Below are 13,662 nucleotides of genomic sequence, written 5' to 3'. Positions count from 1 at the left end.
GTGGATTTATGTAAGAACAGTCGGTGGAATGGCACTCAATAAAGAAATTTAAGATCTAAAAAATCATACACAGCGCCCTCTGGTGGATTTGCGAAAACAAAAACTGCAAAAAAATGACCTCCTGGGATATACTTGGCAGGGGCGTAGCAACCTGGGGGACACACGTCCCCTCACATTTAGAGACAGACCAGTTAGAAACAGGTAATTAAGAATGCAAACTTTTGGATTACAGTTGTCCCCCCCACTTTTAAAATATACACTACGCCCCTACTTGGCGCTCTCCATAAATGTATATAGGGGTACATTTTCAGAATGAGCCTGGATTGGAATTATTAGCCCTCCTGAATATTTGTCCCTCGATTTCTGTTTAACGAAGAGCAGATTTTTACAACACATTTCTAATCATAATAGTTTAATAACGCATTTCTAAAAACTGGTTTATTTTCTCTTTGACAGCACATAATATTAGACTAAATATTCTTCAAGACACTAGTGTTCAGCTTAATTTGAAATTTAAAAGCTTCATTAAGCTTGGCTTAATTAAGGTAAAGTTAGGTTAATTAGGCAAGTCCTTGTATAACAGTGGTTTGTTCTGGAGACAATCCAACACTAATATTGATTAAGAGAGCTATTAATATTGAGCTTAAAATGGGTTTAAAACGATTAAAAACTGCTTTTATTCTAGCCGAAATAAAACAAATACGACTTTCTCCAGAAGAAAAAATATTAGAGAAAATACTGTGAAAAAATCCCTGAATCTGTTCAACATCATTTGGGAAATATTTGAAAAGACTTAAAAAAGTCACAGAAGGGTGAATAATTCTTACTTCATAAGTATATATACTGTCAAAACAGTTTACTTTAGATGCGAGTAATCTTTGCACTAGTTATATTAGGAGAATAATACAGATCCATTCTTCGGAAGGTTCATCCGATCCTTCTGGGAAATGGATACGAGACAAAATATTTCCTTTGCCTTATATTTCCTTTGATCCTGCATATTAGGTGATCTGGAAATCAAATATTGTGATCTGCAGAGCCCACAGGCCTGACGGGGATGAAGATATAGATGAGAAATAAACTGTGTAGGTGCTGTGAAATGATGGAGAGCACCTTCACATGCCTCCATTCCTCCAAACACACTATGATGGCCTGCACACTGAGAAAAGCCAAACTACTGTGTCTTTCATCCATTCAAACTACATCTTTATATTAGATTAAGTGAAACAATTATGACCTTTCATCATTTCTTTTACATTTTGTAGGGCTTTATTTACACCGGTAATCTGCTAGTGTTTGCTTTGGCTTTTTCAGGGTGACTTATTGTGATCTTCTGATTGCAGCAGAGAAACACTGGGAAATCTCTGTAGACTGATGGCACTTCATGCTGTTCAGCCTTATAATCTTAAAATGTGAGCAGAATCAGCTGTTTTGTCGTCACTTTAGACCAGGGGCATCCATGCTTTTCTTATGAAGGGCCAAACACTGAATTTGATTGAGGGTGGTGGGCCGAAGATTATTAACCAAACTTTTACATTAAAGCTGCTATGGTCGTTATTAATATTGATAAAAGAAAAAATACTTAAATCATAATGATGATTGTTTTTTTTTTATTTTTTTGTACATTTTATAATTTTCTTCTTACTCTAAAAACAAACACAATAACAACACAATGGTAATCAGTGCTGAATACACAAGCTGCACCTGCCTTTGCCTTTGTCTTCTGTATTGTCCTCTATCTTCGAGTGACAGTATTTACATATCTAAAAATCGGATTCATTTGATTAAAACTTTAAATTTTGTTTTGCTTTTTTGTTGCTCAACAATTAAAAAAAAACAAAAGATTACGTTAAATTAGAAATGACAATCTTTATTAAAGGCATTTGCCACAACCTTCATTCTTAATCTCTTCTCAGATAGAATAGCAGGCCTAATCAAAGGTTACCATGGGCCAAGTTTGGCGTGCGGGCCCAACTTTGGGCATCTCTGCTTAAGACATTACACTAGAGAATCATTTAAACACTAGCTCTAAAGTGACGTTTGTGAATATCTCCCGGGAGGTATGTATTCAAGCAGTTTTTGTTTTCGCGGATCCACGAGAGGCCGCTTTGCTCGCTTTTTCGCATCTCGAACGCCTCTGGGGACCTTGTGGCGTTCTGGCCCGCGATGTTCTCGCGTGAAAAGCCGCCGGAGGCCGCTGTGGAGTGACCGTCCGACTGACTGGCTGAACGACTGAACGATCGACCGGGCGGGCGGCCAATCGGCCAATCGGCCGCCCTCTTCCTCCTATTCCTTCCCTAAACCCAAGCGGCGGTTTGCAAAAGCCGTCCAGAAAAAAAAAAAAATCTAAATCCCTTGTCTTTGATTTCGACCGCGTTTTCGGATCTCGCCGCGTTCTCGCCCTTATTTTTTGGATTCTGTTTTTCATCTTACCTGATTTCTGGAACCGCTCTTCCCCGGACTCAATCCCGGTCGTCCCCGTGGCCGGCTCCTCCTCCTCCGGGCCTCCGCTCCGCCAAGGTAGCACTACGAGCTAAGCGGACAAACTGGTTACAGCGGGAAAGCCCTCCACACGGAGGCGAGCCTTCAGCCGGCGTCACATCGCCCCGCAGCGTTCGCTCGAGAAAAACTAAACGCGGCCATACGTACCTCCGGCCACGTAAATCGCGGTCTCCAGAAACGTCCGCGGGGCTACGCTTCCAGAATGAGCTTGGGTTGCATTCATTAATTTTCCTTCAGCTTAGTTCCTTATTGTTTAGTGGTCGGCACAGCGGAATGAACCGCCAACTATTCCAGCATATGCTTTGCACAGTGGATGCCCTTCCAGCTTCAACCCAGTACTTAGAAACATCCATACACACACACACACACACACACACACACACACACACACTCATACACTACAGCCAAATTAGTTCATCGATTCCCCTATAGCGCATGTGTTTGGACTGTGGGGGAAACACCCGGAGAAAACCCACATCAACACAAGGAGAACATGCAAACTCCACACAGAAATGACAACTAGCCCAGCAAGGACTTGAACTAGCGACCTTCTTCCTGTGAGGCCACAGTGCTAACCATTGAGTCAACCCAATAGTGTACATGTCAATACATTTCAGTCTCTCGGTTCTTTTCTTTTTCTGGTATCCCACTAGCAAATGTTGCCTCTCCAGAAACTGCATCTATATATTCAAGGGTGTTTAAATATATTTCACAGCAGAACAAAACTATCAATTGCAGGTCTGATTTTCTCTCTATAAACTGAAGTTCCAGTTGCGCTCGGCCAGAACGTCATTTCTCACAAAGGGTTTATTATTTCAAGCCGTTTGTGTCAGGAATGATGGAATGGAAATCAAGGTTAACAGCCTCGCTAACATAATCATAGATGTGCCGTATTGAAGCGCAACTGTATTCCTGCATAATCTGTCTGTGTGCTTTTCAAACACTGTGTGTGTGTGTGTGTGTGAAGACAGATGTGTGTATGACGGAGCGAAGGCAGAAATGCCCATAAATCATCATTAGAGAAGGTGCTGTTCATTCATCATCAGCTGGATTGGTTTTCCTCTTTGGTTTCTCGGAGCTCAGATCTGCGAATCTGCGTCTGCTTGTAATGACAGTGTGGAAACACACACCGGCGGAGGGAGCTGCTGCAGGTGACACATCAAAGACACACATGCAGAGAGACAGAGTGAGTGTGTGTGGAGTCGCCTCATTCACACACACTTATACAGGGCCTCCTCATAAACACACACAGAACACACACACACACATAAACACACATTTTTGGTAAAATGCAAGTTTATTAGGGTCAATTTGAGCCAGTCTGACAAAACTGAAAAGCTAAGGCAAACTGAACAAAACCAGTTATAATCAGAAACCATCATTCATTCAGCTTAGCCCCTTAATTCATCAGGGGTCACCACAGCGGAATGAACCAGCAACTTATCCAGCATATGTTTTACACAGCTGATGCCCTTCCAGCTGCAACCCAGAACTGGGAAACACCCATACACTCTCATTCTCACACACACTACAGCCAGTTTAGCTCATCAATTCCCCTATATCGCATGTGAAACCCACGTCAACATGGGAGAACATGCAAACTCCACACAGAAACTGACCCATCCGGGACTCGAACCAGCGAGCTTCTTGCTGTGAGGTGTCAGTGCTAACCACTGAGCCACAGTGCCAATAAACATAAAAAAAGTACAATATTCTCTTTATTTAATGCAAACCCACAGTGCTCAGTGTAGTTCTGTGGTTATCGGAAATTAAACCAGCTGTATTGTCTTCTGTGGTTCAGAACGGTGAGCCACAGAGAAGAAAAATATAAGGAAAATAAAAGGAACTTCTCATATTTCTGAAGTGCTGTCTAAGGCCGTACTCACACTATGTACAGTTGCCTTGAAGTTTTAAAACTAAAACGTATTGGTGTAAACAAGGCCTCAGTCGCCATCCACCATACCTGTGAACCCTTACCTGACTACTAATCACCCACACCTGCAATCACCGGATCACTATATATATTCACCTCACCCATTGACATTCATTAAATTCGGATGGTTCTCCTTAATGACTCTCCCGATTTATCCTGAATGTCCTCTTTCTCCTGTGGATGCAAATACACCTGATTTAGGAAAGTGAGTATTATTATATTGGTGTTTGCAGAAGAACTGAACTTACCTTATGAACTGTGTGTGAGATCGCTCACTCACCTGCTTCACCTCTCTACTGTTGATGCATCGCACAAATAAATTCCCTTGAAGATAATCCTGCTTTGTCGTCTTTGTGTGACACAATGACTTGCCTAATTACTTTAACTTGCATAGTTAATCAAATTACCCTATTCAAGCCTTTGAATTTGAAAAGTTATTAAAACCATTATGATTAGAAATGTGCTGGAAACATCTCTCTGTTACAAAGCACTTAAATATTGAATAGTGAAATATTAGATGGATGTTAGAGGAATGTGTTTTCTGCTGTTCAGCTCCTCCAGGTCCGATGAACACAAACACAGCAGCAGACAGAGGAAAGCAGATCCGTCACGCTCAGAGGGATCAATAATCAGACTCTCCTTCAGCTTCTCCACAGCGTCAGGAGGAGACACACGGGGTCAGGTTCAGAAACTGGAGATCTGCAGGAGGAGATGAGACCACGGCAATCCTGTAGCATTTCAGAAGAGTCTTCATCAGCAGAGTCTGGAGAAATCTGAGAAATCAGCCTCATTATCAGCGTGAGCACAAAGAAATCAGAGAAATCAGCCTCATTATCAGCATGAGCATTAAGAAATCAGAGAAATCAGCCTCATTATCAGCATAAGCATCTAAAAATCAGCCTCATTATCAGCGTGAACATGCAGAAATCAGAGAAATCAAACTCGTCATCAACAGTTCTACTGAAGAAATCAGCCTTATCATCAGCATAAGCATGCAGATATCAGAGAAATCAGCCTCATCATCAGCAGATCTACTGGAGAAATCACAGAAATCAGCCTTATCATCAGCATAAGCATGCAGATATCAGAGAAATCAGCTTCATCATCAGCAGATCTACTGGAGAAATCACAGAAATCAGCCTTATCATCAGCATAAGCATGCAGATATCAGAGAAATCAGCCTCATCATCAGCATGAGCATGCAGAAATCAGAGAAATCAGCCTTATCATCAGTATGAGCATGCAGAAATCAGAGAAATCAGCCTTATCATCAGCATGAGCATTAAGAAATCAAAGAAATCAGCCTCATTATCAGCATAAGCATCTAGAAATCAGCCTCATTATCAGCGTGAACATGCAGAAATCAGAGAAATCAAACTCGTCATCAACAGTTCAGGTGAAGAAATCAGAGAAATCAGCCTCATCATCAGAACGAGCATGCAGAAATCAGAGAAATCAGCCTCATCATCAGAACGAGCATGCAGAAATCAGAGAAATCAGCCTCATCATCAGAACGAGCATGCAGAAATCAGAGAAATCAGCCTCACCATCAGAACGAGCATGCAGAAATCAGAGAAATCAGCCTCACCATCAGAACGAGCATGCAGAAATCAGAGAAATCAGCCTCATCATCAGAACGAGCATGCAGAAATCAGAGAAATCAGCCTCATTATCAGAACGAGCATGCAGAAATCAGAGAAATCAGCCTCATTATCAGAACGAGCATGCAGAAATCTGAGAAATCATTATCAGATCAGCTGGAGAAATCAGAGAAATCAGGCTTATAATAATCATCAGATCAGCTGGAGAAATCAGAGAAATCAGCCTCATAATAATCATCAGATCTGCTGGAGAAATCAGCCTCATAATAATCATCAGATCAGCTTTCTAATCTTTCTAATTAGAAATGTGTGTTAACAGCTGGACAGGTGTACCTAATATAGTGAGTGAGTGAAGTGGTGAAAGTCGGTCAGTGTACGTGCATTTACTGTTTAACACAAACACATAAACATACTATATCATGAATATCAGAAGCATTTAAATAAACAGGATTTTAAGATCATGAGCAAATCTCATTTTACAATACTGCTAATCATCAGCGTAAACAGATTTAAAAGCAGTTTAATACAACCACAATGTACTGTATAATACTTTCAAATTCCAACCTTACTCATATGCATGTTTCTATATCATTCTGAAAATAATAAATGGTCCTAAAACTTGTGAAATGTAATAGCCTACCTTGTGTTTTCTTCTTCTCCTTCTTTGTATGTTTCTTGTTTTCTTTGGATGACTGTAATGTGTCCTGGATGTGTTTTACAAGATTCACCCACAGCCAGCAATGACCTGTTTATCTCATTAATGGATGTTCGCTTCAGGGCAAATAAATGCAAAGCAAGCAGGAAAAAAAAAAGAAAAAGAAAATGAAAACTGCTTTTAACGGTCTCTGGAGAGTCTCGTATCCTCCAGACATCAGTCGAGGAGAAATCAAGAGCACAAAACCTGCAGTAAAGATGAAGATGAACAGATAAAACGCAGCAAACCTGAACCTCCGTCCTGCAAACCTGCTCACAATAGCCGTGTTTAGATGTGAATTATGCTGATAATAAATGAACGTTTTCATCCAAGGAGAAACAAAAGAGAATAAAATGATCAGTTCCTGCTAAACATGCACAGATATCACTGAGAGAAGTGGAGTCTGCTGCACTGTTGCTCCTCTAATAAATGAGCTGCGCCTCAGAAGACCAAGACCAAACGCAATGACTCGGCTTTTGGAGGTTTGAGATGGTAGAGACTCAAGACAGTTCTGGAGGGAATAATAATAGAAGATTAATACTGAAGCACTGTGATGACGGACTGACGGAGGGCTGAGGCCTTTTACAGTCAGCACAACATTTTAGATGTGCAACAATGGAAAGCTGCAAACATGGAGAGCTGCATTAGGGGTCTGGATGCAGACCTGGTGCAGTGCAATCTGAGCTGCATCCAATGCTTTTTAATCTAACCCCACCCCTCACCTCAGTTGCTGGTTTGAGTCCCATCTAGCTCAGTTATCATGTCTGAGTTTGCATGTTCTGCCCGTGTTGGTGTGGGTTTCCTCTGGGTGCTCCGGTTTCCCCCACAGTCCAAACACATGCGCTATAGGGGAACTGATCAACTGCATTGGCTGTAGTGCATGAGTGTGTGTGTGGATGAGTGTGTACGGGTGTTTCCCAGTGTTGGGTTGAAGCTGGAAGGGCTTCTGCTGTGTAAAACATATGATGGAATAATTGGTGGTTCATTCTGCTGTGGCGACCCGAGATTAATAAAGGGACTAAGCTGAAGGAGAATGAATGAAGAACACAGTGAGTGGATGTGATGTGTATACTGGAGATAAACGCTGCAGTAAATGACCAGCGGAGCAGCGCAGGAGGATCAGCTTCAGACTCGCTGAAACAAAGAGCTTTAATTCTGCTTTTGTTCTTCAGTAAATCCAGACTCTCCGCCGGGTCTCCTGCTGGGACACTGGGGGTCCGGACGCTCCTGTATCAGGACCCCTGCACTGCTGCAGCCCGAGGAGACGCCGGCGCTTGGGGGTCTGCTTTAACACACACACAAATACACTCACACACACGCACGCACACAGCTTAAAACACTTTATGGATTATGATGCTCTGTGAGAGACGTATTAGTTTTGCATTTAATTATATTAATAATGGGCGGCACAGTGGTGCAGTGCGTAGCACAATCGCATCACAGCAAGAAGGTTGCTGGTTCAAGCTTCGGCTGAGTCAGTTAGCATTTCTGTGTGGGTTTCCTCCGGGTGCTCCGCTTACCCCCGCAAGTCCATGTGTGAGTGAGAGTGTATGGATGTTTCCCAGTGATGGGTTGCAGCTGGAAGGGCATGCTCTGCGTAAAACACATCCTGGATAAGTTGGCGGTTCATTCCGCTGTGGCGACCTCTGATGAATAAAGGGACTAAGCCGAAAAGAAAACGAATGAATGAATTAATATATTAATAACTAATAATTGAGTCACTAAATTTACCCTTAAAACATACACACACAAAGACACACACATCACGGATGCCTCACAAACACGCATGCACCAACACACACACTCTTTCTCACCCACATGCACACACAAACACACACAGACATCTCAGACAAGCATCACAACACATAACCTCCTCAAAAGAATCATTTGTTCACGAATCAGAATACACTGTTCACAATGCATGTTTTGATTCACTTAAAACAATCTGCTCAAAAGAACCATTTGTTCACGAATCAGAATACACTGTTTACAATGCATGTTTTGATTTACTTTAAAACAATCTGCTCAAAAGAATCATTTGTTCATGAATCAGAATACACTGTTCACAATGCATGTTTTGATTCACTTTAAAACAATCTGCTCAAAAGAATCATTTGTTCACGAATCAGAATACACTGTTTACAATGCATGTTTTGATTCACTTTAAAACAATCTGCTCAAAAGAATCATTTGTTCACGAATCAGAATACACTGTTCACAATGCATGTTTTGATTCACTTAAAAACAATCTGCTCAAAAGAATCATTTGTTCACGAATCAGAATACACTGTTTACAATGCATGTTTTGATTCACTTAAAAACAATCTGCTCAAAAGAATCATTTGTTCATGAATCAGAATACACTGTTCACAATGCATGTTTTGATTCACTTAAAACAATCTGCTCAAAAGAATCATTTGTTCATGAATCAGAATACACTGTTCACAATGCACAATTTCACAATTTGATTCACTTAAAAACAATCTGCTCAAAAGAATCATTTGTTCACGAATCAGAATACACTGTTTACAATGCATGTTTTGATTCGCTTAAAAACAATCTGCTCAAAAGAATCATTTGTTCATGAATCAGAATACACTGTTCACAATGCATGTTTTGATTCACTTAAAACAATCTGCTCAAAAGAATCATTTGTTCATGAATCAGAATACACTGTTCACAATGCATGTTTTGATTCACTTAAAAACAATCTGCTCAAAGGAATCATTTGTTCATGAATCAGAATACACTGTTCACAATGCATGTTTTGATTCACTTAAAAACAATCTGCTCAAAAGAATCATTTGTTCATGAATCAGAATACACTGTTCACAATGCATGTTTTGATTCACTTTAAAACAATCTGCTCAAAAGAATCATTTGTTCACGAATCAGAATACACTGTTCACAATGCATGTTTTGATTCACTTTAAAACAATCTGCTCAAAAGAATCATTTGTTCACGAATCAGAATACACTGTTTACAATGCATGTTTTGATTCACTTAAAAACAATCTGCTCAAAAGAATCATTTGTTCATGAATCAGAATACACTGTTCACAATGCATGTTTTGATTCACTTAAAACAATCTGCTCAAAAGAATCATTTGTTCATGAATCAGAATACACTGTTCACAATGCACAATTTCACAATTTGATTCACTTAAAAACAATCTGCTCAAAAGAATCATTTGTTCACGAATCAGAATACACTGTTTACAATGCATGTTTTGATTCGCTTAAAAACAATCTGCTCAAAAGAATCATTTGTTCATGAATCAGAATACACTGTTCACAATGCATGTTTTGATTCACTTAAAACAATCTGCTCAAAAGAATCATTTGTTCATGAATCAGAATACACTGTTCACAATGCATGTTTTGATTCACTTAAAAACAATCTGCTCAAAGGAATCATTTGTTCATGAATCAGAATACACTGTTCACAATGCATGTTTTGATTCACTTAAAAACAATCTGCTCAAAAGAATCATTTGTTCATGAATCAGAATACACTGTTCACAATGCATGTTTTGATTCGCTTAAAAACAATCTGCTCAAAAGAATCATTTGTTCACGAATCAGAATACACTGTTCACAATGCATGTTTTGATTCACTTAAAAACAATCTGCTCAAAAGAATCATTTGTTCACGAATCAGAATACACTGTTCACAATGCATGTTTTGATTCACTTATAAACAATCTGCTCAAAAGAATCATTTGTTCATGAATCAGAATACACTGTTCACAATGCATGTTTTGATTCACTTTAATTAACCATATGTTCAGCAATAATTTATTGGTGAAATAGTCCGCTCTGCATACTTTGTATTTTCATTTCTGTGTTTTTGCACAATGCTCATGTACTGAAAGATATTAAAGGTTCAGGACACCCTGGAGAACTTTTTTTTATATTAACAGATTTGTGTGTGTTGAGCATCAGTTAAGACAATGTTAGCACCTGTCAGCTTTAATTGTGGGGAAAACTGGATAATTTTGAGCTTTTGTCAGCTAATTTCAGCTTCCGGGTTTAAAATGATTTTTGGGGCGGGATCAAAATCGGCGATGTAGAGCAGAACTGCAAGTGCAACGATGACGCGTCGGTTTCTCATTATTATTCATGGCGGAGTTTTCTTATCCTATGAGAAGAGCCGGCTGCTTAATTATTCATCAGACCTGCCAGAGTCAAGCCCGAGCTGTGAGACACGGACCCACGGCACACAGAATTTAGCCGTTCATGAAGGCTCATATGCGTTTGTTTCCATGATCCACGGGGTTTGTTGCATGTTTTCCCCCGCGATCTTGTCAGGGCCGATCATACAGCAAAGCTGTGTGTGTGCTGCTAGCATTTTTGTCAGGAGAGCAGCACGAGAGAATGACGGACGCTGTGTTTTATCAGGAGTTCGTTCACATTCAGACACATCACTGTGCTACTGTGTTTGCATAAATCCTCTAGATTACCAGCAGGACTAATGGTTAAAACTGAGTAAAACTGCACTGAGTCTGCTGGATACGGGGATTGAGGGAGAAGTCCTCATTTATAGGGTCTACATGAACACACTTATCTTTATAATGATATAAATTGTGGTTATGTGTATATGAAATTACGAATAACAAATGTAGCAGGGCATTAAATCACTGTTCATTTCTTTGCATTTTAACTTTGTAAACTATAAACTCATGCGTCTCCTCACGGTTTGTCTCATTTTGTGAGCTAACTGACAACAGCAGTTGTTCGCACATGTTCTCCCCATGCTGGCCACGCCCACTCCTGCCCGATGCTCGCGGAGCTCCACGCCCATTAATCATGCATCTTTTGAAAAAATTCTGAAGTAGACTTTAACCGAAAATGGGGGGTGTCATGGCCCTTTAAATGCAGAAAAACTCACAGAGAACACAGAGAGAGCACTGAACTGTGCTCATTACAAATCCATGCAGATTCAAGCCAGTTAACTTGATTATGTTTAGGTTTTATTGGTGTAAAGTGTCAAAAACAGGTATATTGTTCTTGATTTGAGGCATTAAGTTGAAGAATAACAGCGAGAGCAAAAACATACTTTAAAAAAGTCTACAAAATATATATTTAATGTATGAAAAGTTGGAAAAAGTTCACAAAAAGGCATGTAGAAATGCTGCAGCGAGTGATCATATCTGTGCTCTGGAAATGCGACTGGAACCATTTGATCTGATGCTGGATTTCATGTCTATTTTTCAAAGCAAATGTCTCTAATTTGAGCCCAGTTCAGCCATGAGGCAAATAGCTGTATTTCTGTTGTGAGTTTGCAGTCATTTTCTGTGTCTCTGTGAGCTTTTGAATGATTTTCTATGACTGCAGCAGAAGAAAGAGCTTCTCTAAGCCTGCGAAAGTGACTGAACGCCAGTTGATTATATTCTGAAAAAATGTTTATTTCCGCCATGCATCATTAAACGCAACCGCTAACAGCACAGGGGTTTTCATCCACAGCTCAGATGGAAACAATTGAAGTCGTGTACGATGGTGGACGCCATCAATAAACAGCAGGCAGATTCGTTCCCCTGCTGTTCTCAGTCCATAATTATTACTGTTCAGATCAAAACAGAGACACTGTACAGAAGATGTTTCCCCCTGTCTAACAGCACTGACCTAGTTTCAATCAAAAACAGACGTGTCTTACTGTAAACCCTTACATACGCGCTGAAATATTGAGTATGGCAATATATATTCACAATAATGTATATTATGAGGGACGTTCAACATTAAGGATGCTGTGTAGAAATGGGAAAATGTATTATTAGCGACACCAGTGGGCAATCAGTGAACTGCAGTCAGCAAATCACACAAGCTCTATAGGACATTAACTGTGGTCATGTCAATGGCCCATGAACATTTCCTGCATGTTATCAAACTATTTTAGTATTTAATTAATTAATACAACCTAATTGTTTTATGTTCAATCCACTTTAATTTAACTAAATGGATTTGTGTGGGAACAACATAAATAAATTGTGTGAAACCCTGCATTTCACTCAGCACAGATAATGAATATCCAGATGAGTCCACGCAACTAAACGCAACGCTTAGATGAAAATATAAGTATATACACAGGGCTTTTCCTGTCTATAACAAACAAACAAAAGCAAACTCGAGAAAACAGCAGTTCAGAAAACAGCCTTCAGTCTGTATCTGCACAAGCTCTGCAATTCATCTGACAGATTCTCATTAAACTCGCACTGTTATGATTGATTATATGTATATTTGAGAGGCTGAATGCATGACACGAACACGTTACAGTACAGAACGGCCCTTTAGGCATTATTGAACACTGGTTATATGTGTGTCAGAACAGAAGAAAAGCTCTCAGGAGTGTAAACCTCACATCCTTTTGATTTCACTGTCAAAATGTGACGAGTCCTTCAAATTAAAATATCTACCGGCTTTCAGATGCAACCTATGAAGAGGGGAAGGTCTTGTGTTTGACGTTTTCTTACAAGATATTTGCCACAACAAATGTTGTGTTTTTAGGCTGCATATCCAAAAACTCTTTAACCAAGAAGCGTTTTCTAGATAGGCGAAATATATAGTCTTGTTTTAAAGAATAATATGTCAAAATTAATTGAGTTTTTCAGTAAAACAAGCTAAATAATCGGCCAATGGGGTGAGTGAAATAACCTTATGTCAGAAGGAAAAATACCACTATTTTCCTTGATAGATTATTTAGCTATTTTTTGCTTATCTTGAAAACAAAGGCTCACTGTGAAAATGTAGCCCTATATGCATTTCTGGAGATCGTAAATTATGTAGCCAGAGGAAAGTGTGGCTACATTTTGTCTTTAAAATGAACAGGGTTTGACACAAAAAACAGTTCCAGAAAGCAGGTAAAACAAAAATAAAAACCAGTAAATGAAATAAACTATAAATAACAGGGTGAGAATGAGGGAAAATCTGAAAAC

At 39.7% G+C, this 13,662-nt stretch overlaps 1 long non-coding RNA gene across 3 annotated transcripts in view; it reads right to left on the bottom strand.

The window, feature by feature from the left end:
- Positions 1-4,531: 4,531 nt before the first annotated feature.
- Positions 4,532-13,662, bottom strand: part of LOC137496532 (uncharacterized) — a 165,272-nt gene continuing 156,141 nt past the window's right edge. Inside the window, exons 7-8 of one of the 3 annotated variants that reach the window (XR_015500666.1) lie at positions 8,172-8,392; positions 7,837-8,012 (exon numbers count right to left, since the gene is read on the bottom strand). This is a non-coding gene — a long non-coding RNA (uncharacterized LOC137496532). Of the gene's footprint in view, positions 5,199-7,836; positions 8,013-8,171; positions 8,393-13,662 lie in introns of those variants that run through there. The other 2 variants (XR_015500670.1, XR_015500669.1) reach the window with 2 other exon arrangements.

This window comes from Danio rerio, chromosome 10, assembly GCF_052040795.2.
Source record: "Danio rerio strain M-AB ecotype USA chromosome 10, GRCz13ab, whole genome shotgun sequence".
Lineage (NCBI taxonomy): Eukaryota > Metazoa > Chordata > Actinopteri > Cypriniformes > Danionidae > Danio > Danio rerio.
Note: the sequence above shows the minus strand (reverse complement) of the source record. Positions and strands in the feature narration are given on the sequence as shown.